At 53.6% G+C, this 21923-nt stretch overlaps 1 long non-coding RNA gene and 1 pseudogene across 1 annotated transcript; one reads left to right on the top strand and one right to left on the bottom strand.

Annotated features, from left to right (window-relative positions):
• Window positions 1-977: 977 nt before the first annotated feature.
• LOC118700745 (zinc finger protein 345-like) lies at window positions 978-21469 on the bottom strand (annotated as a pseudogene).
• Window positions 5701-7246, top strand: LOC118700786 (uncharacterized). Its single transcript, XR_004982341.2, has 2 exons — window positions 5701-5785; window positions 6160-7246. It is a non-coding gene; the product is annotated as an uncharacterized LOC118700786 (long non-coding RNA).
• Window positions 21470-21923: the final 454 nt, after the last annotated feature.

A 21923-nucleotide genomic window follows, 5' to 3' on the forward strand; every position in this document is an offset into this window, starting at 1 on the left:
AAGATACATTGACCAATTTTCCTGCTGAGTCACATTGGGCAGAGTCCTGTTTACCCACGTTCCAAGTGATCCACATTGGGAAGCCATCTGGCTAGTGGTGTCCACATCCTCCTTGTTCCCCATAGGCACCCTGATGAATGCAGGGGAAGGAACATCCACTAGAATGCAGACCAATGCTGGAAATTCATTGGGCAGAGCAGTCTTGTTGACTTTAGACCCCAAAAAATCTGACCAGCAGCCACCACTCATTTCTTCAGGAGGCATCAAACAAAACTGGATGATGTTTGAGGTCTTTTGCAACCAAGAGGTCTTTTAAATTCAATTGTCCTAATTCTCTATGGCCCACAGACATCTTCCACAGACAAGTGGTGATGGATTGGTGCAAAGACCAAATTATTCAAATCAAAGGCTCCAAAAAGGGCTCTTCCCACCCAAACAGCCCAGCTGCAGAGATACTCACATGACATCAACATGTAAATCCTTCTATTTGGGCCTTCGTTTTCTTTTGAGCCATTTTAATCTCTTAGAAACAGATGAAATTGGGGCTAAAATAAAGTAATTAAACAAAGATCTTCAAACCCCAACTATTTCAGTTTGATTTCAAGGAGAATTTCAGATTTAGGGGGATAATCAGGAGGATTTGGGGATTTTTATGGAGATTTGGGGCTGTTTTCCTCAAAAATACGGCTGCTCATGCCAGGTGATTGGGGTGTGCCAACAGTATGTGTCCCTGTACTGCAGTACCTGAGCCCATCTCTTCTCCAGTAATTCCAGTTGGGTGTTCCAGTACTGGGCCTGGGTGTTCCCATATGGGGTATCCCCTCAAAGTGCCCAAATCACTGTTGAAGTGCTGGAGCTGCTTTAGGTTATAGATGTTCTTGTCCATGAACCTCACCCACTCAAGGCCGTTCAGGAAGTGACTCTGGGCTGACGCCGGCAGTTTATATTCAGACACAAACGGGACGGGGCCACTGGGATCAGCGTCGTGAGCTATTTATTTTCATCATCAGTCTCATTACATGGTTATGACAATGGAGAGGAGAGATGCTAACAGCTTGCTGGTCCGGCAGGAAAACCAAAGAAACTTAATGTTACAACATACCATAAAGCCGTGTTAGCCAATTACATAGAGCAAAAGCATACTGACAGTAGTTCTATCCAATCACCTTAAGCACATGTAGCTTTGGTTAAAACAATAGTGGCCTATTCTCAAACCCAATGGCTCGTTTATAAGAGACAACGAACAAAGCTCTATTCATAAGCATAACCTTCTAGATATATACTAAATAAACTTGTTGCAACTTAGAAAGCCAAACTACACAGCTCTATTTTTCTATTTCTCACGTCTTCTCTACCGCTTAGTTATCTTTTTCTGCTGTGTTAGCACTTCACAATTCCTGCTGCATCTGAGGCCTGTCTTTTTTACCACCTTCCCAAAACCCTCTGGTTTTTATGGATTCCCACATGGGCTTTTCCCAGGAACACCACTGTGTGGGCAAGGGGATGCACCCCCCTACCCCCACCACCCTACATCAGGTCGGAAGCTCAGGGGGCCACTCTGGACCCCCCTTTCCAGCCCCCAGTCTGCCACATGGCCACTGCAGCACCAGCTGCTGTGTGAGGGAAGTCCCCCATTTGCTCCTGAGGGATGGACAAGGGGATTGGGGCCCCTCCCCTTGTGGATCTCATCCCCCCCTCAGAGCCCCAGGGAATCGCTCCAGAGATCAAGTGACAGGGGACGCGAAGGGTCCCCCACTGGGAAGCCTTTTCCCACTGTCCCACTTTCCCTTAGGTGTCCTCTCAAACATCTTTCAGTTCCCTCCCCTGCCTCCTTGCTCAACCCAGAGCTGGGGGGACTCCCAGCACCACCAGTAGGGCCCCAGCTGCCGCCCCTCGCCCCATGGCCGGGGCCGGGCAGGGAGCAGCAGCCCCAAAGCAGCCGCGCTGCGCTGGGAGCACCAGTCCGGAGCAGTCCGGAGCAGTTCAGAGTGGGGGGGGGCAACAGCCGTGCCCAGGCAGGGCCGGGCCCCTGCCTCAGCTGCCCCCTCCGGGACAGCTTGGGGGCCCCCCCTGGCGCCCTCCACATGTGCCCTTCCCAAATTCCCCTGGCAGGGAGCGCTGAGGGTGGAGGTCACAGCTGGAGTCCAGGCTGAGCACTGCGGGTCTGCCTGGACACTGCCGAGTCACCAGCACCAAGTGCTCTGCTCAGCTGAGCGCTGCCTGAGGGACTGGGCTGCAGCAAGGGGGGACACCCTGCTCGAGGGGGGATGTCCGGGGACCCTCACAGGCCACTACCAACCCCCTCCAGCGGGCTGACCCTGACTGGATGCAATGTGCCACCAAAACTGCTTTGTCCCTGCCCTCTGCACCTGGACGGGAGAGAATATAAAAGGAAAGGCCCAGGAATTGAGATAAGGACCAGGAGGGATTGCTCCCCAAACACTGTCACAGGCAAAACAGACTCATCCTGAGGAAAGGACCTCAATTTATTACCAACCAAATCAGAGCAGGATAATGCACCTTGTTCCTCCTCCTGGGAGGTGCTGCTCTGGGACAGAAGTTGGGAGTCCTTCCCCAGCCCCAGTGTGTGTCCCCACAGGTCCTTCCAGCAAAGCTGTTCCAGCGTGGGCTCCTCTGCCCAGGGATCCATGCAGGGAGGCTGCTCCAGCACGGGCTTCCCATGGGCTCACATCCTTCTTTTCGGGCATCCCCCTGTTCCAGCATAGGCTCCTCCAGGGGCTGCAGGCAGCTCCGGCACCTGGAGCAGCTCCTGCCCCACCTTCTGCACTGCCCTGGGTGTCTGCAGAGCTGTTCCTTTCACATGTTCCCACTCCTCTCTGCACCCGATTCCATCTGCACAAGAACTTTTTCCTTCTTGAATCCATTATCCCTGGGGTGTCACTGTGATCTCCTATGGGCTTGGTGTTGGTGAGTTGTGGGTCTGTCCAGAAGCTGGTGCTGGCTTTGCTGGCCATGGGGAAATTCCTGGCAGCTTCTCATAAAAGCTACCTTAGTAGCCCCCTAGTTCCAAAACCTGGCCACACAAACCAGTACACGGGCCACCTGGAATATGGATCAGCAGGTCTCAGTCCAGTGACGGTCACTGTGAATCATCCAATGTGGGTCCTCTGATGGGTGATGAAGCTGGAGCAGCAGATGAAGATCTTCTCACAGTCAGGGCATTCTCAGGGTGTTGTGGGGTGTCCACAATGAGCCTCTGTGAACGACCTGCACTCCCAGAGCAGGCTTGCTTAAACTGCTAATGAACAGTCTTTGTGTGGAGCTCCAAACCTAGTTTATTGCTATGAAGAGGGTCCAAGGACAGATGGCTGAGGACAGGGTTTCATATGGGGGGGAAAAGAGGCAGATCCAAGGCTCAAGGGCCAATGCGAACTGAGTACAAGTGGCGCAGAGCAGCGGCAGCAAACTGGGAACCAATGAGGTAACCAGGAGCAGATCACCACAGTAAACCGGGACCAACAGGGGACAAGAGAGGGGAGAACATTCTAGGGGCAGTACCTAAAAAGAAAAAAGGGCAGTTTAACTGGCTGATACCAATAAAGCCTGTTGCATTAACATGAGACTGGAAATGCCTATAGGTGAGACCATTGTATTCAGAGGGAGTCTCTCTTTGACCCTCGTCACCTTTGCCCTTCCAGGGCTGAGGTATTACAGCTCCAATGGTGGGCCCCTGGGCCTCCAAAGCAGGGCTTCCCTTATAAGTGGGACTGCTGGTGTTGGGTCAAGCCAGAGCTGCTGGAGAAGCTCTTCCCACACTCAGGACACTCGTAGGGCCTCTCCCTGGTGTGGATGCGCCGGTGCAGGGTGAGGTGGGAGTTACGTTTGAAGCCCTTCCCACAGTCGGGGCAGCGGAAGGGCCTCTCATCCGTGTGAATGCGCTGATGCAGAAGGAGATGGGAGCTGGTCCGAAATCTCTTTGCACACTCAGGACACTCATAGGGCCGTTCTCCACTGTGGATCTTCTGATGCTGAATCAGGTCAGACCTGGTGCTGAAGCTCTTCCCACACTCCCAACATTCAAAGGGCCGTTCCCTGGAGTGCAGGCGCTGGTGGGTGAGGAGGTTGGAGCGGTCATTGAAGCTTTTCCCACATTCCTTGCAGTTGTAGGGCCGTTCCCCTGTGTGAATTACCTGATGGCGGATCAGACAGGAGCTCCGGCCGAAGCTCTTCCCACATTCCAAGCATTCAAAGGGGCGTTCCCCCGTGTGGATCATCTGGTGGCGGAGGAGGTGGGAGCTCCGGCTGAAGCTCTTCCCACATTCCAAGCATATGTGGGACTTCTCCCCCACGTGAGGCTTCTTCACCAGCTCTGAGCTCCAGGTGAAGCTCTGGCCGCCTTCCTGGCACAGGGGGTCTCTTTCCTCCTTGGAGCACCCTGGGCTGGGTTTGCAGCCCCTCCTTGTGCGGGATCTCTGGGGCTTCTCTTCCTCATTGGCTTCCTGTGCTGTGGAGGGACTCAAAACAGCCTCGTCTGCAATGTTCTGCCAGGGGGATTTCTCCTCCTTGATCTCTGCCTTCAGCTCAGTGCCTGGGGGAGGAAGGACAAAGAGAGGATGGGATTTGCCTCCGTGCCAGGGAAGGGGAAGGAGATCCCCCCATCCATCCCTGGCAGGATGGTGTTAGCAGCAGGGGTTGTCCTGCAGCTGGGGGCCATGCTCGGCTGGAAGATGGAGCAGAAATGAGGGCGAAAGGGGAAGTTACTTCCTCCCTACCTGCCTGGGTGTCCTGGAGCATCTTCCTCTTCCTTGCAGCCTCCTCCTCCATTCAGCCAATCCTTAGGAATGACAAATCCTGGTTTTAGGGGAAAACAATGTGTGAGTGTGCTGAGCTGGAGGTTCCTCCTGCCCAAGTCCATTGCTAGAAGTCACCAGGTATCTTGTGTCCATGAAAACCTCTGAAACACCATTATGCAGGAAAAAAAACCCCTCCAAAATATTAAGATTCAGCACAGGAGTCCTCCAAGATACCCCCGTCTCTGGTCTCTCCATTTTGGGGTCCTGGAGGTCTTCCCTCTCCTGGGTCCTGCTTAGGGTTGCTGGAAGTTTTAGCGGTCCTAGGGGTCCCTTCTCCTCTGAGTCTCTGTTTCGGCTGCTGGGGGGTCCCAGGGCTCCCACTCTTCAGGCTTGCCCCACTCCACGATGCCGGGGACGTCCCCCCTCCCAGTCCCCCGTTTCAGGGTCGACGGAATCCTGCCCTCCCCGTTAACTCTGTGCTTCCTCCTTTCTAGTCTTCCGGGGCTATTCCAAACACCTATCGCCCCTCTCCGGTGTCCCACTCCAGGGACAGCCAGAACCGGTATCCCCTGCCCCCGCAGGCGATCTCCAGCTGGCGTGCGAGACCCCGCATCCTCCCCTGGGCACGGCCGGGATCCCCCGTGGAACAAAACACCTCCCGGGGACGCCCCAGATATCCGAGGTAGGTTCCCCCTCCCTCCCCGGTCACCTGCGGGATGCGGCGGGGGAGATGCTCCACGGGCCGGGAGGGCTGCGGACACAGGGCGCGGTGGACACGCGAATTTCCTCTTCTTCTTCCTCTCCGACTTTCTGCTGCTTTTTCTTTTTCTCCTTTGCAGAAGATCAGACAGCTACAGAAGCTGACCTCCTGTCCCTGGTACAACTCGAGGCAGGAATAAAAATGAAGACCCCTCCTCCTCGTCGTGTCTCAGTTTCTCCTCCTTTTCCGGCTCCTGCTCTTCCTCTTCCTCTTCCCTTGCGCCGCCATCAGCTGCGGGCAGGGGTCTCTGGGAGGAACAGGACGGGACACGGTAAGAAGGGAGAAGATGGTAGAGGAGGTGGGTCAGCCCCGAACCGAGATGGGGAGAGCTGGGATTCGGGGGGACGATGGGAACGGAGTGGGAGAGGGAAGATGAAGGGAGGTGGCACAGCGGGAAAGTGGTTCCCAAAGGGTCTCCCTTTATAGCTCCCTTCCGTAATCCCTGGAGGAGTTCCCTGCGGCTCTGGGGGGAAGCAGATCCTCACTGGGTGGCTCTTGGAGGGTTTCCCTCGCCCAGAAGCCGGTGGGGCAGAGGGGAATGGGAAAGGGGGGTCCGGCATGGCCTCCTGAGCTCCCAGCCGGCTGTGGGGTGCTGGGAGTCGCTGTGGCGGGGGCACATCATGACCTGTGTCCCTGCCCACACAGGGGTGTTCCAGCGGACGGGAAAGGCCAAGTGCCACTTCCAGAACGGCATTCCAGAGTGGAGCTGGACAGGAACAGCTTGGGCACTCCGTTAGAAAGCCACTCTGCATCATCCCATGCTGATTCTTGTCTACGTTTCACCCAGCTCCAGGCTCTGGAAATTCTCTTCTTCCATCTCCATTCATCACTCACCAGCACGGGCACGTGGAGAATAGCCTTACAAGTGTGAGGAATGTCGGAAGAGGGTTCAGAGCATCTCAGATCTCATGAAACATCAGTGGACACGCCTGGGAAAATCTCTACCCAGCCCCCCCTCCTATCAGGCAACACTATGATCTGAGAAATACTTGTTTAGGCCTTGGCCTTGACAAGCAGCCCCTGGGCTTAACTCCTCTTAAGTTTATCACCAGCATTGTCTGTTCCAGGGACTGGTGCTGTCCAACAAGCTCCAACAGCCTTGGAAACTTTTTTTTTTGCCTGAATAACATCCCAAAAGGGATAATATTTTAGTTCTCAACCTTTCCCAGAAAGTCACCAGCCTGAGCTTGGGCCAGGATGGACAATGTCTGTGAATAAAGCCCATCCCTTGGGCCCCATAAACAGCAGCCCAGAGTGAGTGAGGCCTTTGAGTTACAGTACAAGCTGGCTTGTACTGGGCAATTTCACCCAATCACACCTGCACCCTAAGCTGCAGACATCTCACTGCTCAGAGAACTGAGAGGTGGTAAGATCAGACCAATGAGCGGTTTAGACTGGGGCATTTTCAAACCCCCTGTATAAAGCTGGGTTCAGACAATAAAGCTCTCTCTATTATTGCCACTTGTAACTCTGAAGTGTGTCTCTGTCTCTGACCACCGACTCCACGTTACACCCTTGGAACTCTCCTGGGCTGCAGCAGCTGCGACAGCGACCTCCCTGTGCTGGGCCTCTGTGAGCTGGGAACTCTCCTGTTTGCTGCACTTGGGGCACCCCCAAATGGTCCTGGGCTGAGCCCCCCATTCCTCCTCAAGGCTCTGCCCTGCACCTGGTGGGAAGATTTGGGCCTGTGGGTATGTTCCTGTTGTGGTGTAATAAATTCTATGTGAAGTTAGAGTTTCAGTTAAGTGTTGTTAAGTTTAAGTTAAGTGCTATTGGGCCTTTAAGCCTGAACTGTTGAAATCCAAGCTCAGTTCTGCACAGGTGTCAACTCTGACCCTTGTGACTCAACAGTGGGGTCTTCCATATTCCTTTTCATCCTTACCCTCTTCTGGTTTTTTTCCCTCACCTCTTCCTCCCCCAGAACCTCCTGAGCTACATAAATTGTTTTGGGTTTATTTCACTTTGGATTGATTGATTTTGGATTTTTGTTTCCTTTTTCTTGGTGTGCTTTAGCCAGGTAATCTTCTCCTCTATCCTTAGAAGTAATCTTCTCCTCCTCTATCCCTCCTTCTCCTCCTCCTCTATCCCTTCTCCTCTTCTCCCCAGGCCCAGCACCCACTCTTGGTCTCCTGTGCCTCCCAAACCCACAGCATCCCGGAGGAGGGGCAGGGATGGAGCTGGGGCAGGTCGGGCTGGGGCAGCGCTGGGCTCTTGGCTTCTCCTGTCCACACTCAGCCCCACTGCAGCCGCTCCCGCCAGGACAGCGCGGGGGGGCCCAGCTTGATGCCCTCCATCTTCCCCCTCCTCAAATTCCCCTCCTGGGGGGCACTGAAGGTGAGGGGGGGGTTCAGGTGGGGTCCACGTGGGGAATGTTGGGCACTGTGGGTCTGCCTGACAACTGGTGAGGCATTAGCCAAACCCCTGCAGAACTGGGGGATACCCTGCAACCCCTTCAGGAACGGGGTCCCCCTGGGCCTCATCATTGCCAACCTTCAGCTGTCTCATTTCAGACCCCATCCAACCCCTCCCAATTCACATGCCACTTCTCCCAAATCCCTTCTCACCCCTCCCAATCCCTATTCCATCTGTCCCAGTCCATATCCCACCCCTTTCGATTCACATCCCACCCCTCCCCATCCCCTTCCTTCCCTTCCAGGGTTTGGAATGCTGTGGAATTGAATACTTTTGGGGTGGTATTGAGTCATTTTGGGGTGGGATCAAGCCATTTTGGGCTGGGATGGAGACACTTTCAGTGGCATTGAGTGGTTTTGAGGTGATGGATAGAACCCCTCACCTTTTGGGGTGCAAAGTAATGGAGGAAACTCCTCCAAATTCCCTCAAAAACCCCAAATCCTCCTGAATATCCCCCAGACTACAAATTCCCCCCCAAGTCCCTGTGAAATGGTGGGGTTTTACACATCTCTGACAAGGTTCTTTATTTTTACCCATTTTTGGGTGTTTTTAAAGGATAGATCACAAGAAATTCAAGGCCAAAATTAAAGAATTTACATGTCAGCACTGTTTGAGTATCTGTGGGTTTGGGTTGGGTCGGATAGGGTTGGGTGGGTGAAAGAGCCTTTTTTGGAGGGGTTCCCACAGAATTGTCTCCAAAATCTTTGTCTCTGCCAGTGCTGGATTACCATGTCTGTGACCAACTTGAATCACCAGGCTGATTCAAGTCCCAACATGGTCACCATAGATAACACAATGTGGGTCCTCTAATGGGTGAACTTGGAGCAGTGAACAAAGCTCTTCCTGCAGGCAGGGCACTCACAGGACTTCCCTTACCTGTGGGACTGTTGATGTTGGGTCAAGGCAGAGCTGCAGGAGAAGCTCCTCCCACACTTGGGACACTCACAGACCCTCCTCCTGGTGTGGACGTTCTGGTGGCAGATCAGGTTGGAACAGTCACTAAACCTCTTTCCACATTCCCTGCACATGTAGGGCTGTTCCCCAGTGTGGATGCTCTGGTGGCAGACCAGGCAGGTGCCTGACCTGAAGCTCTCCCTGCATTCCAAGCATATGTAGGATCATTCCCTAGCGTGGACACTGGTGGTAGATCAGATGGAAGAGGAGGCTGAATCTCTCTGCATTCCAAGCACGGGGGGTAGGGCCATTCCTCAGTGTGGATCTTCTGGTGGGCCGCACATCAGGCTGAAGCTCTGGATAAAACTCTTCCCACATTCCAAACACTTCTAGGGCTGTTCCCTGTGTGGATCTTCTGGTGGCAGCTCATGCTGGAGCTCTGAATGAAGCTCTTCCCACATTCCTCACACTCACAGGGCCGTGTGCACCCAGTGGTGGATGAGGAGGTTGGAGCTGTTGCTGAAGCTCTTCCCACATTCCAAGAAGCCCTTGTAGGATTTCTCCCCATCATGAAGCTGCTGGTCAACCACCAGGTCAGCTGCCTTCCCAACACAGGGTGGGTCTTTCCTCCTCAGAGCACCATAGGCTGGGTTTGCAGGCCCTCCTTGTGGGGGATCTCCATGGCTTTTCCTCCCTGTTGACTTCATGTGCTGTGGAGCCACTAAAAATGGCCTTTTTCTAAAGGTACTGCCACAGGGATCTGTTCTCTCTGGTCTCCATTCACAGCTCAGTGCCTGGGGGAGGAAGGAACAAGCAGAAGGAAGAAAAAGGACAAGGAGAGAGAAGAAGGAAGAAGGTGAGAAAGGAGATTTTCTTCCATGCCAGAGGGAAGGGAAAGGAGATCCCCCCAGTCTGTGCCCAGCAGGACAGTGTTGGCAGTGGGGTTGTCCTGCAGCTGGGGGCCATGCTAGGCTGGGAGATGGAGCAGGAGAGAGGGGAAAGGGGCACTGACTTCCTCCTCACCTGCCTGAGTATCCTGGAGTATCTTCCCCACAGTCTTCCCCATCCAGCCAAGGCTTGGGAAAGACAAATTCTGTTTTGGCTGAAAAAAATCAAGGTATGAGCTCATTGGACTGGGGTTCCTCCTACCCCAGTATATCTCATGTATATCTATATGGTCATCTTGTATATCTAAATGCCTCAGAAACATGAAGACTCAGTGTCAAAAACCCTCACAGCAGTTCTCCCTTTCTAGTTGTCTCTTTCTGGGGCTCTGGAGGTGCCCCTTCACTGGGCTGCTAGGGCTCCCATGGGTTCTGGGCTTCCCCTCTTCTTGGGTGCTGTTTAGAGATGTTTGAGGTGTCCCAGGAGTCCTTTCTCCCCTCTCTACTTAGGCATGTCTGGAGTCCCAGGGACCCCCTGATAAGAGAAATGGGTCTTAATGTCTTCACAAAAGACTAGGTCTGAAATAACCAATCAGGTTCTGAAAGAATGTGTGCAGAGGCCCTCATGAACGTCCAGCTGTATGACTTTGTTGCAGAACCCAGACAGTTTGAACTTCTGAGCTTTAGGGGAATATGCAGTAGGTGGTTCGGGAAGGCTGTACCTCAGGCGATGGGGAAACAAAGATGGCAGTACGCGGCCAAAAGTTTAGGATAGAAGGAGGTTGCATCCTCCTTTTATGAGGAGAGTCCCCACAGGTGTATGCCCTAGTGGACTCTCTCCCTTTGTTCGAATAAGGTTGCAGGGCTCCTCTGTCTCCTTTGTGAGCACTGGCTCTTCACAGCCAGTGATTGATTTTACCACACATCCGTCTCCAGACTCCCCCCTCCAGGCTGCCCGCTCTGTTCTCCCCTCTCCGCTCCAGACTGCCGGGGGTTCTGCCTCCTCCGTGCCCCCATTTCAGGGTGCCGGGGTTCTCCTCCTCGGCTCTCCCAAACCGCGGCGTCGCCCCCACTGCCGGCACTGTGCGACCGCCGTACGGCTGCGGGACCCCGCATTCCCCCGCCCACCGCCACCGCCACCGCTGCTCTGCCGGCAGCCGCATCAGGACACCCCCAAAAAAACCCACCTGCAGGGGATGCCCCGAGATATTTAGGGCGAGCTCACCTGCAGAACACTGGGGGGAAGGAGACGATGCTCCCGGGGGCGGTACAGTAAGCAGTGGACCACGAGCTTCCTCCTTCTCCTCCGTTTTCATCCCTCCTCTTACTGCTTGCTCCTCCTGGTTTTGCTCCTGCTCCTCCTCTTCCTCCTCCGTGGCCGCCCTTTCTTCTCCTCTGCACCACGGCCGCCCTAAGCTTACCCTAACCCCACGACAGCACTGGCTACGGAATGGGGTAACCCCCCCAAGCCCCCCAGTCACCTCCACAGGGATTGACCGGGAGTTTGGGGACTCCCCTCCCCAGTGTGGGTCCTCCTCCCTCCTGCCAAGCCCGAAGGAGCAGCTCCGAGGCTCAAGTGATGGAGGACAGCCGGGGATCCCCATAGGAACCTCTTTCTCGCTGTCCCACCTCCCCCTATCCCCCCTCTCCCACCCTTTCCTGACGTCCCTCCAAACTCCAGCTACCTCTCACCACGGTTTAGGGGTGACAGACCCCACATCTACCTCAGAATGGAGTTCCACGCCCCGTTATTCCAACGTTTCTCCCGCTTTTCCATCGTTACTCCTTCCCGCCCGCAGTCACGGAGGCTCCCCGTGCCACCAGCACTCCCAGTACGGCCCCAGCACTTCCAGTACGGCCCCAGCTCCCCCGCACGCCCCATCCCCAGCGCCGGGCGGTGCCGCAGCCCCAAACCCGGTCCGGACCGGTCTGGCCCAGTGCGGAGCAGCCCCACAGGGCAGGGCAGGGCCGGGCCCCGCGGGGCCCGGCCTGGGCACCCTCCACTGCCCCCTCCGCAAACGCCCCTCCTAGGGGAAGCCCCCAAAACCTGTTCATTATCTCCAAAATTCATGGAAAGCAGCACAGTCCTCCCCAAAATGGGCTCTCCAAAGGGACCCACTCCAAGTGTCAGAACCATGTGTTTACTTCTGGAACCGGGTATACCTAAGAATCCACTCAAGACTAGGGGATACCACAAAACAACCTACTACTTGGGGGCTTATTCTGAAAGCTCTCAGGAACAAGATCCTTCCTTCCTTCCTTCCTTCCTTCCTTCCTTCCTTCCTTCCTTCCTTCCTTCCTTCCTTCCTTCCTTCCTTCCTTCCTTCCTTCCTTCCTTCCTTCCTTCCTTCCTTCCTTCCTTCCTTCCTTCCTTCCTTCCTTCCTTCCTTCCTTCCTTCCTTCCTTCCTTCCTTCCTTCCTTCCTTCCTTCCTTCCTTCCTTCCTTCCTTCCTTCCTTCCTTCCTTCCTTCCTTCCTTCCTTCCTTCCTTCCTTCCTTCCTTCCTTCCTTCCTTCCTTCCTTCCTTCCTTCCTTCCTTCCTTCCTTCCTTCCTTCCTTCCTTCCTTCCTTCCTTCCTTCCTTCCTTCCTTCCTTCCTTCCTTCCTTCCTTCCTTCCTTCCTTCCTTCCTTCCTTCCTTCCTTCCTTCCTTCCTTCCTTCCTTCCTTCCTTCCTTCCTTCCTTCCTTCCTTCCTTCCTTCCTTCCTTCCTTCCTTCCTTCCTTCCTTCCTTCCTTCCTTCCTTCCTTCCTTCCTTCCTTCCTTCCTTCCTTCCTTCCTTCCTTCCTTCCTTCCTTCCTTCCTTCCTTCCTTTCCTTCCTTCCTTCCTTCCTTCCTTCCTTCCTTCCTTCCTTCCTTCCTTCCTTCCTTCCTTCCTTCCTTCCTTCCTTCCTTCCTTCCTTCCTTCCTTCCTTCCTTCCTTCCTTCCTTCCCTCCCTCCCTCCCTCCCTCCCTCCCTCCCTCCCTCCCTCCCTCCCTCCCTCCCTCCTTCCCTCCTTCCCTCCTTCCCTCCTTCCCTCCCTCCCTCCCTCCCCAGACAATTAGCTGTGGATGGTGACCAAAGGGGACAAATTCCCACAGCAGAACCTTGTGGAAGAGAGGCTGTTTTGAGCAGCTTCATGACTCAGGAATCCAACAGGGAGGAAAACCCTGGAGATCCCACATGAGGAGGGGCTGCATGCAAACCCAGCCCAGGAGCTCTGAGTAGGAAAGACCCTTCCTGTGCCAGGAAAGTGGCCAGAGCTTCAGCCAGAGCTCTGACCTGGGGGTCCAGCAGCAGCTTCATGATAGAGAGAAGCCCTACAAGTGCTTGGACTGTGGGAAGAGCTTCAGCTGGAGCTCCCACCTCATCCACCCATCCATGCTGCGAACGGCCCTACACGTGGGGAATGTGGGAAGACCTTCAATGATGTCTCCACCTTGGCCTCCCACCAGCAGCTGCACATTGGGGAACGTCCCTACAATAATGGATAATGTGGGAAGACTTTCAGCCAGAGCTTCAAGCTCCTCACCCACCAGAGCCTGCATACAGTGGAATGGCCCTTCAAGTGCCCTGACTGTGGAAAGAGCTTTGTCCATCGTCCCACCTGGTCATCCACCGGCACTTCCACAGCAGGGAGAAGCCTTATGAGTGTACTGAGTGTGGGAAGAGGTTTTGAGCAGCTCAGTTCTCATCAGACATCAACAGACACACATGGAGGAGAGTACCTTATGAGTATCCTGACTATGGCAAGAGGTTTTGGAATAGCTCACATCTCATCAGGCATCAGGAGGCACACACCAGGGAGAGGCCCTACGAGTGTCCCAAACGTAGGAAAAGATTCAGCCAGAGCTTTGCCTTGATGAGACACCAACAGACCCACCAGTAAGGGAAGCCCTACAAATCAAATGCCATGACAACAGGAAGAGCTTGAGTTGAAACTCTGAGCTCATCACCCACCAGCACCTGCACACTGGGGAGAAACCGTACAAGTGCTTGGAATGTGGGAAGAGCTTCAGCTGGAGTTCCAGCCTTATCACCCACCAACATCCGGGCACTTGGGAGCAGCCCTACAGCTGTGGGGAATGCAGGAAGAGCTTTAACTGGAGCTCTTGCCTGATTTGCTACCAGAGGATCCACAGAGGAGAACCACCCAGTGTGAGGAATGTGGGAAGTTTCACTGATGTCTCCAGCCTTATCACCCACCAGTGCCTGCACACTGGGGAATGGCCTTACAAATGTCAGGAATGTGGGAAGATGTTGGGAAGGATGAAAGTTTGACAAGTCTCACAGATATGTATGCTTGGCAGAAAGATTTTTAAATATAGAGTCAGATGAAGGAATAGAGATGGAAGCAAGTTTTGATATAAAAGAAAATTGCTGAGTCAGTCTTACTGGATAACCAAGAAGGCAAAGGGTGTGTTAGTTAGAAGGGGTTTTTATGACTTAGAGCAAAAGATAAACCCACCCCAAACAAGAAGATGTTTTTACCAAGCAGAAAGATAGCACAGGCAAACAAAACAGCAAATGTTGCAAGTAGAAAAACAGGTCTCAGAATTTTCCACTGCAAGAAAACTGAAAACAACTTCTAGCTTAAACTGTAGTGTACTATCTTTTAGCGATTGGAGAATAGTAACATGAATATGGTAATTATAGTAGTTATGATAGGCTATGGATAATAGTTAAGGTATAGATTGGTTCTACTGTATTAAGATGCTCAGCAAAGAAAAATATAGAATGCAATGTAACCAAAAGCAAAGGGTCTCCAGGCCTGCCTGGAGCTGACAGCTGTAGGCACAGCTCTGTCACCCATGATCCTGGACTGCTGTAACACCTTGGATGGAATAAACTGCATTTTGAAGAGCTGCCTGGAGTCCCACATCTCTCATTTAGGCTCTTACAGAAAGAGCCTTAACATCACCTACTACCTGATCTGCCACTAGAAGATCCATACTGGGGAACAGCCTTACAAGTGTCCCTAGTGTGGGAAGAGGTTTCAGAATGGCTCAAATCTCATCAGGCATGATGCACAGGGGATGCACACAGAGTAGAGGCCCTTCTGCTGTACCAGCTGTAGGAAGAGCTTCAACTATAGCTCCAATCTCATCACCCACCAAGACAGTCACGGCTGGGTGAAACCCTATGAGTGTTGGGAGTATGGGAGGAGCTTCTGCAGCTCTGCCTTGGCCTCACACTGCACCCATCAATAAAGGAAGCCCTTGTGAGTGCCCCAGCGGGGAGGAGGGGGGAAGAGCAGGGAAGAGCTTTGGTTATTGGTCCAACTTCTTCACCCGCTGGAGGACACACACTGGATGATCCACAGTGACCCACACTGTGCAGAGACCTGATGATCCATCCATATGCAGAGCTGGGATGCATTCAAGAAGCAGCTGTTTTTTGAGGCCTGTGATGAACAGGGATAATTTGAGGAATGGGATGTTCCCCAAGTGACCACCAGAGACCCCCAACTCTAATGTAAATGAGTTCCAAGTGATTTAAATATGTAAATGAATTTGAGGGAAATGTTTAGCATATATGTATGAGTTTGGGAAATGTATTAATATATATTAGCTATATCAATACAAACAAATGTTAGAGGTAGCTGAGTGTGTGTGATAGGGGAGTCATACCTGCACACACCTAGCACCGAAATAAATCTGCTTTCTAATAGTGAAATTACAGAGTTAAAGACTTTAGTTCCTGTTTCCATGACATTTTCTTGTTATCCAGCCCCACGCCCGCACACAATTTCCAGCTCCAAACAGGTGCTGCCACTCCCTGCCTCACACAGCACTGGGAGCTCCAGTCCTTGAGGGGGTATCCTTATTCCACGGAAGAATCTCAACATCCCTCTCCCCCTGTGAACTGGATACGTCAGGAGACTCTGCAGTTAAAATGTGGGATGGGGCTGTTACAGTCTGAAGGCCTGCACTGTCAGTCTGTGCCAGCTCAGCAGCTTTGGATAAGTTATCACTTGGTTGTTCCTTTATCCCGGTATTTTAACAGATCTCCTGTATCTTATCTCACTGTCATTTAATGCCAAAAACAGTGGAAACCTACTTCTTCATTTACTGCTGGCATGTTTGCAAACAGGGCATTGTTCGAGTTGTTTGACCCCATTCAGGCAGAGCATTCGGGTACAGGACTCCCATGGGATGTCCCTGCCCACTGTCCCACCCCCAATTTTCCTCATTCTCCCATTCATTTCCCATCTTCAATCCCCATCTCCCCCTACAGCTTAGGTTCAGGGTGGTCCCAACCCCACCCCGCCCCCCCCCACCCCCGCTTGGTTTGGGGCTGCCACCTACCTCCACTAAATTTGGGGGTTTGATGTGGCCCTTTCACTGACTTCTGTGGATTCCATATCCCTCCCACTCTGTTTATGGGTCCCAGACCAAACTTTCCACCTCTTTCCCATTGCCCTCAGATCCCCAGCCCACCATCCCCTGCTCTGGGTGTGGGGAGGTCCTACCCACCCTTTTCCCGTCCTGTCCTCATTGCTTCCCATCGTCACCCTCCCTGCTTCCCCCCCTTCTGTCACAGACATCTTTTATGAAAAATCCTTTCCTTAGGATTTTTCCTCCTGAGAAGCTGAGAGGCCTCAAGAACAAAATGTAACCAATGGTTATCTGCTGCTGTGGAATGCAACAGGTGGATCTTTGATTGGCCTATGTTAGTTGTTTCTAATTAATGGCCAATCACAGTGAGCTGGCTCGGACAGAGAGTCCGAGCCACAAGCCTTTGTCATCATTCTTTCTTTTTCTTTTTTCATCATTGTCATTCTTTTGTCATCATTTTTTCTTTTTTCATTCTTAGCTAGCCTTCTGATGAAATCTTTTCTTCTATTCTTTTAATATAGTTTTAATGTAATATATATCATAAAATAATAAATCAAGCCTTCTGAAACACGGAGTCAGATCTTCATCTCTTCCCTCATCCTAAGATCCCTGTGAACACCGTCACACCCTTCCACCCCCATCCCCTTTCCCTGAGCGCTCCACGCCTGCAGCCGGGGGTTCTCCCAGCGCCACCAGTGTCCCCAGCAGGGCCCCAGCTGTCCCCAGCTGTCCAATCCCCAGTGCTGGGCGGTGCCGCCAGCCTCAAGCACAGCCGCCTGTGCAGCGGGGGAGGTCCCAAAGCAGCCCCGGGAGCACCAGACCGGACCCGCGCGGAGCATTGGCCATGCCCGGGCCCTGCAGGGACAGCGCGGATGGGCCCGGCCTGGGTGCCCTCACCTCCCCCCTCCCCAAATTCCCCTGGCAGGGGGCGCTGGGGCCGAGGGGGGCTGCAGGTGGGCAGCACTGGGCGCTGCGGGTCTGCCCGACACGGGGCAGTTATCGTGGGCTGAGCGCTGCCGCAGGGCCGGGGCTGCAGCAAGGGGACACACTCTGCTCCAGGGGCGTGCCCTGCAATCGGGGGACCCCCACAAGCCGGTTATAACCCCTCGGCCACCGGAGGAATCATGGGGTCACACCAACCTCCCAAAATGAAGGCAAGGGGCCTCCACAAGCCATTTATAACCTGAAAATTGGCAGAAAACAGCAAGATCCTCTCCGAAATGGCATCACCTCATCCTCCCATAATGAGGGCATCATTGCAGCCTCCAAGAATAGCGGGGAGTCACCTCAACCCCTGAAAATAAGCAGTATATTCCCAAAAGCCGTCCATAATACTTCAAAACTAGCAGAAAGCAACATAGTCCTCCCCAAAATGGACTCCCTTTTCCAAGTGGAGGAGCTGTGGACCCCCTTTTCCAAGTGCCAGAGCCACATCTCCCCCCCCCCCCCCCCCCCCCCGCCTCCCACCACCCCCCAGGATTCTGGGTACCCCAAAAACTTGCTCAGGAAGGGGGGTGCCCAAAAAATCCTCTCAGGAATGGGGAATATCTCAAAATCTCTTCAGGAATGGCAGATACTCCAAAACCTCCACAGATTTGGGGGATACCCTGAAACACCCTTGGCGACATGGTCCCCCCATCCTTAACATCCCCTATCTTTTGCTATCTTATTCCAGATCCCTTCTCACCCCTCCCCAAATTCATTCCAGCCCCTAACCTGCATCCCACCACTCCCAATCCCAATCCCAATCCCACTCCTCCTGACATGAAGATCCCCTTTCCAAACCCTATTTCCTCTATCCCATCCCACCCCTCCCAAACCCCATTCCTCTCTTCCAAACTCCATCCCACTTCTCCCAGTCTACATCCCACTCCACCCCAAACCTCATCCCAACCCTCCCAATTCACATCCCACCTCTCCCAATCCCCATCACACCCCTCCTGGGGGTACTGGGGGTGCTGTGGGATCACATGATTTTTGGGGTGGAATTGAGCCATTTTGAGGTGGAATCATGCCCTTAGGGGGTGAGACTGAGCTATTTAAGGTTGGGATTTAGCCATTTTCAGCAGGATTGAGTAATTTTTATGTAACAGATTGATCCCTCTTGGATTTGGACGGCAAAACAATGGAGAAAACTCTCCCACATTTCTCCAAATATCCCCTAGAACCCCAAAATTTCAGTAAAATGTTGGCAGTTCAGAGGTTTTATTCAATTTTTTTACCCCAGCCTTGGGTGTTTTTAAGGGATAAACATGAATCAAAAGAAAATCAAGGCCAAAATAAAAAGATTTACATGTCAGCATCGTGTGAGTGTCCATGGAGTTGGCTTGGGTGGGTGGAAGAGCCTTTTTAAAAGGGGTCTCTACCCCACTGTGTTCAAAATTTTGGTCTTTGCACCAGTCCACCACCATTTGACTGTGCAAGACACCCATGGGCCAGAGAGAATTAGAATCGTGGAATTATTTAGGTTGGAAATGGCCCTAAAGATCATCCAGTGTTGCTTGATACCAGAGGAAGAAATTATCGGATGGAGCAGATGAGATTTTTGGGGTCTAAAGTCAACAAATCCACTCTTCCCAATGAATTTCCAACATCAGTCTGTGTCCCAATGGATGTTCTTGCCCCTCTGTTCATCCAGGTGCCTATGGGGAACCAGAAGGATGTGGAGACCACAAGCCAGATGTCTTCCAATGTGGATCACCAGGAACATGGGTCACTCCCATGCTCTGCCCAGCATGGATCCTCCAATGCTCTTCCCGCAGTTGGAGCGCTTGTAGAGCTTCTCTTACCAGTGGGTCCGTTGGTGTGAGGTCAAAGCAGAACTCTGGGTGAAGCTCTTCCCACACTTCAAGCACCTGTAGGGCCTCTCCCCAGTGTGGATGCGCCAGTGCTTGACCAGGTCAGAGCTACGGATGAAACCCTTCCTACAATCAGAGCAGCGGAAGGGCCTCTTCCCTGCGTGCATCCGCTGATGCATGAGGAGATCGGAGCTGGTCTGAAACCTCTTCCCACACTCATGGCACTCGTAGGGCCGTTCCCCAGTGTGGACACGCTGGTGGATGACAAGGCTGAAGCTGCGGTTGAAGCTCTTCCCACACTCCAAGCAGGTATATGGCCGTTCCCCAGTGTGCAGCCGGCGGTGGCTGATGAGGTGGGAGCTCTGGATAAAGCCCTTCCCACATTCCAAGCAAATGTGTGGCCGTTCCCCAGTGTGGAAGCGCTGGTGGTATGTGAGGCTGGACCTCTTGCTGAAGTTCTTTCCACATTCCAAGCACTTGTAGGGGCGTTCCCCTGTGTGAAGGCGCTGGTGGACCACCAGGTCAGAGCTCTGGCTGAAGTTCTTCCCACATTCCCCACATGTGTAGGGACGTTCCCCAGTGTGGATCTTCTGGTGGCGGATCAGGTGGGAGCTCCAGCTGAAGCTCTTCCCACAGTCCAAGCACTTGTAGGGCTTCTCCCTGTCAGGAAGCTGCTCATGGATCACCAGCTCTGAGCTCTGGCTGAAGCTCTGGCTGCCTTCCCGGCACAGGATGGGTCTTTCCTCCTCAGAGCTCCCTGGGCTGGGTTTGAAGCTGCGCCTCATGGAGGATCTCGGGGGCTTTTCCTCCTTGGTGACTTCCTGTGCTGTGGAGCTGCTTAAAACAGCCTCTTCCCCAAGGTTCTGACATGGGGATTTGTCTTCCCTGGTCTCTGTGTGCAGGTCATTCCCTGGGGGAGGAGGGAAGAAGGAGAGGAAGGGAAAGGAGAGGAAGGAAGAAGGAATGAGCAAGTCAAAGGAACAAGGAGAGGAGGGATCGGGGAGAGATAGGAAGGAAGAAAGAGCAGGAACAGGGAGAGGAAGGAAGTTGGGAAGGAAGAAGAAGGAAGAAGGGGAGGAATGAAAAAGAAGGAGGAAGGAGAAGAAGGAACAAAGAAGGGGAAGAAGGAGAAAGGAGAGGAAGAAATGAGGAAAAGGAAGTAAGAGGAAGGAGCATGAAGAAAAAGGAGGAAGAAGAGACAGGAAAGAGAAGGAACAAGGAAAAGAAGGAAGAAGAAGGAACAAGAAGAGGAAAGAAAAACCAGAAGAAAAGGGAGGGAGAAACAAAGAGAAGGGAGAAGGAAGATGGAGAGGAAGGAGATCTGCCTCTGTGCTAGAAGGAAGGGGAAAGACATCCCCCCAAATTCCTACCCAGCAGGACAGCTGGGGTTGTCCTGCAGCCAGGGGCAATGCTGGGCTGGGAGATGAGGCAAAAGAGAGAGGGAAAGGGGCAATGATTTCCTCCTCACCTGCCTGGGTGTCCCAGAGCATCTTCCTCTTCCTCGCAGTCTCCTCCTCCATCTGGCCAAAGTTAGGGAATGATAAATCCTGGTTTTGGCAGAAAAAACAAGATGTGAGTGTGCTGGATTGGAGATTCCTCCTGCCCAAGTCCATCTCTAGAAGTCACTGGGCATCTTGTCTCTATAAAAGTCCCAAAATACTAAGACACAGCCCCCCAAACCCCAAGATTCAGCCAAAACCCACTCCGGAATAGAAAATTCAGCCCGAAAAAACTACAAATGGCCAAGATTTAGCCCAAAAAACAATAAAACCACCAAGATCCACTCCCAAAAACTTCAAAATATCAAGATTCTGCCAGAGAAAAATCTCCCAGGAGGTCCCCCTCTCTGGTCTCTCCACTTTGGTGTTTCAATGGTCCCCCTTCTCCAGGCTGCTGGGGTTCCTCCGTGTATTGGGGATCCTTATTCTAGGATGCCAAGGGTCCCGAGAATCCCAGAGGTCTCCCCACTTTGAGGCTCTGGTGCTCGCTCTTCTCTGGGCTGCTGGGGGTCCAGTGGGTCGTGTCCCCGTTCCCCCTCCCCCTCCGCCGTGGTCCCCCTGCTTAGGGATACCAAGGATTTTGGAAGTCCTGTGCGTGCTTTCTCCTCTCGCTATCTGCTTCAAAATGCTGGGCGTTCCAGAATTCCCTCCCACCCTGGGTTTCCCACTTTGGCGTTCCTTGGGGGAGCCCTCTCCAACCTATCCCCCTCCCCTGGCTGCCGGCAGTCCCCCGCTCCGAGTCCTCCGTTTCCGGCTCCCGAGGGTATTCCCTCTCCAGGCTTCTCCCTCTCCGTGCTCGACCCCTCTTCAGGCGGCTGAGGATCCCCCAGCTCCAGTACGGCCTCTCTCCGGGGCTCACCCCCACCCCTCGGCTCTTTCGAAGGGTCCCCAAAACCGGAGTCCCATCCCCCAGCCAGCACCGGGCGATGGCCACGAGGGCGGGCTGACAATGGAGGCGGCGGGCCCCGAGCAGAAACCCGCCCCGCGGCTCTGGGAACCCGGCATCCCCCGGCCCCGCCACCGGGACCGCTCCAAAAAAACCCCACCTTCCGGACACCCTCCACGATCCTCTCCGGGAGCATTTCCGGCTCAGCTTTGGATTCCCGGAAGATCCCAAGATCACCCTCCCAGAAAAACTCTACCAGGAACCCCGCGAGCTCCCCTTCCCCGTCACCTGTGGGATGCGGAGGGGAGAACAGAGGCTGGATGCTCCCCGGGCGGGGGTGCTGCAGTTACAACGGGCTGCGAGCTTGTGGCTCCTCCTTTTCCTGCCCCTCTTCCCTTCCTCTTTCCCGCCTCCTCCTCCTCCTCCGTCTCCTTCTCCGGCTACTTCTTTTTCTGCTGAATCCTTGCTGTTCCTCGTCGTCCTTTACGCGTCCTCCCCCTGCTTCTCCTTGTTCATCCCTTCTTCTCCTCTTCTTCCTCCTCTTCCAGGCACCCTACCTGTGTGTATAGACTGGGAAAACAGAGTCTGGAGAGCAGCTGCGGCAAGGCGATCCTGGTCGATGCCCATGCAGATCCGAGTCAGCAGTGGCCTGGAATCCAGGAGGGGCAATCCGTGTGCTGGGTGCATCAGGCCCAGCATCGCCGGCCGGACCAGGGACTGCA

This window comes from Molothrus ater, chromosome 33 (genome assembly GCF_012460135.2).
Source record: "Molothrus ater isolate BHLD 08-10-18 breed brown headed cowbird chromosome 33, BPBGC_Mater_1.1, whole genome shotgun sequence".
NCBI lineage: Eukaryota > Metazoa > Chordata > Aves > Passeriformes > Icteridae > Molothrus > Molothrus ater.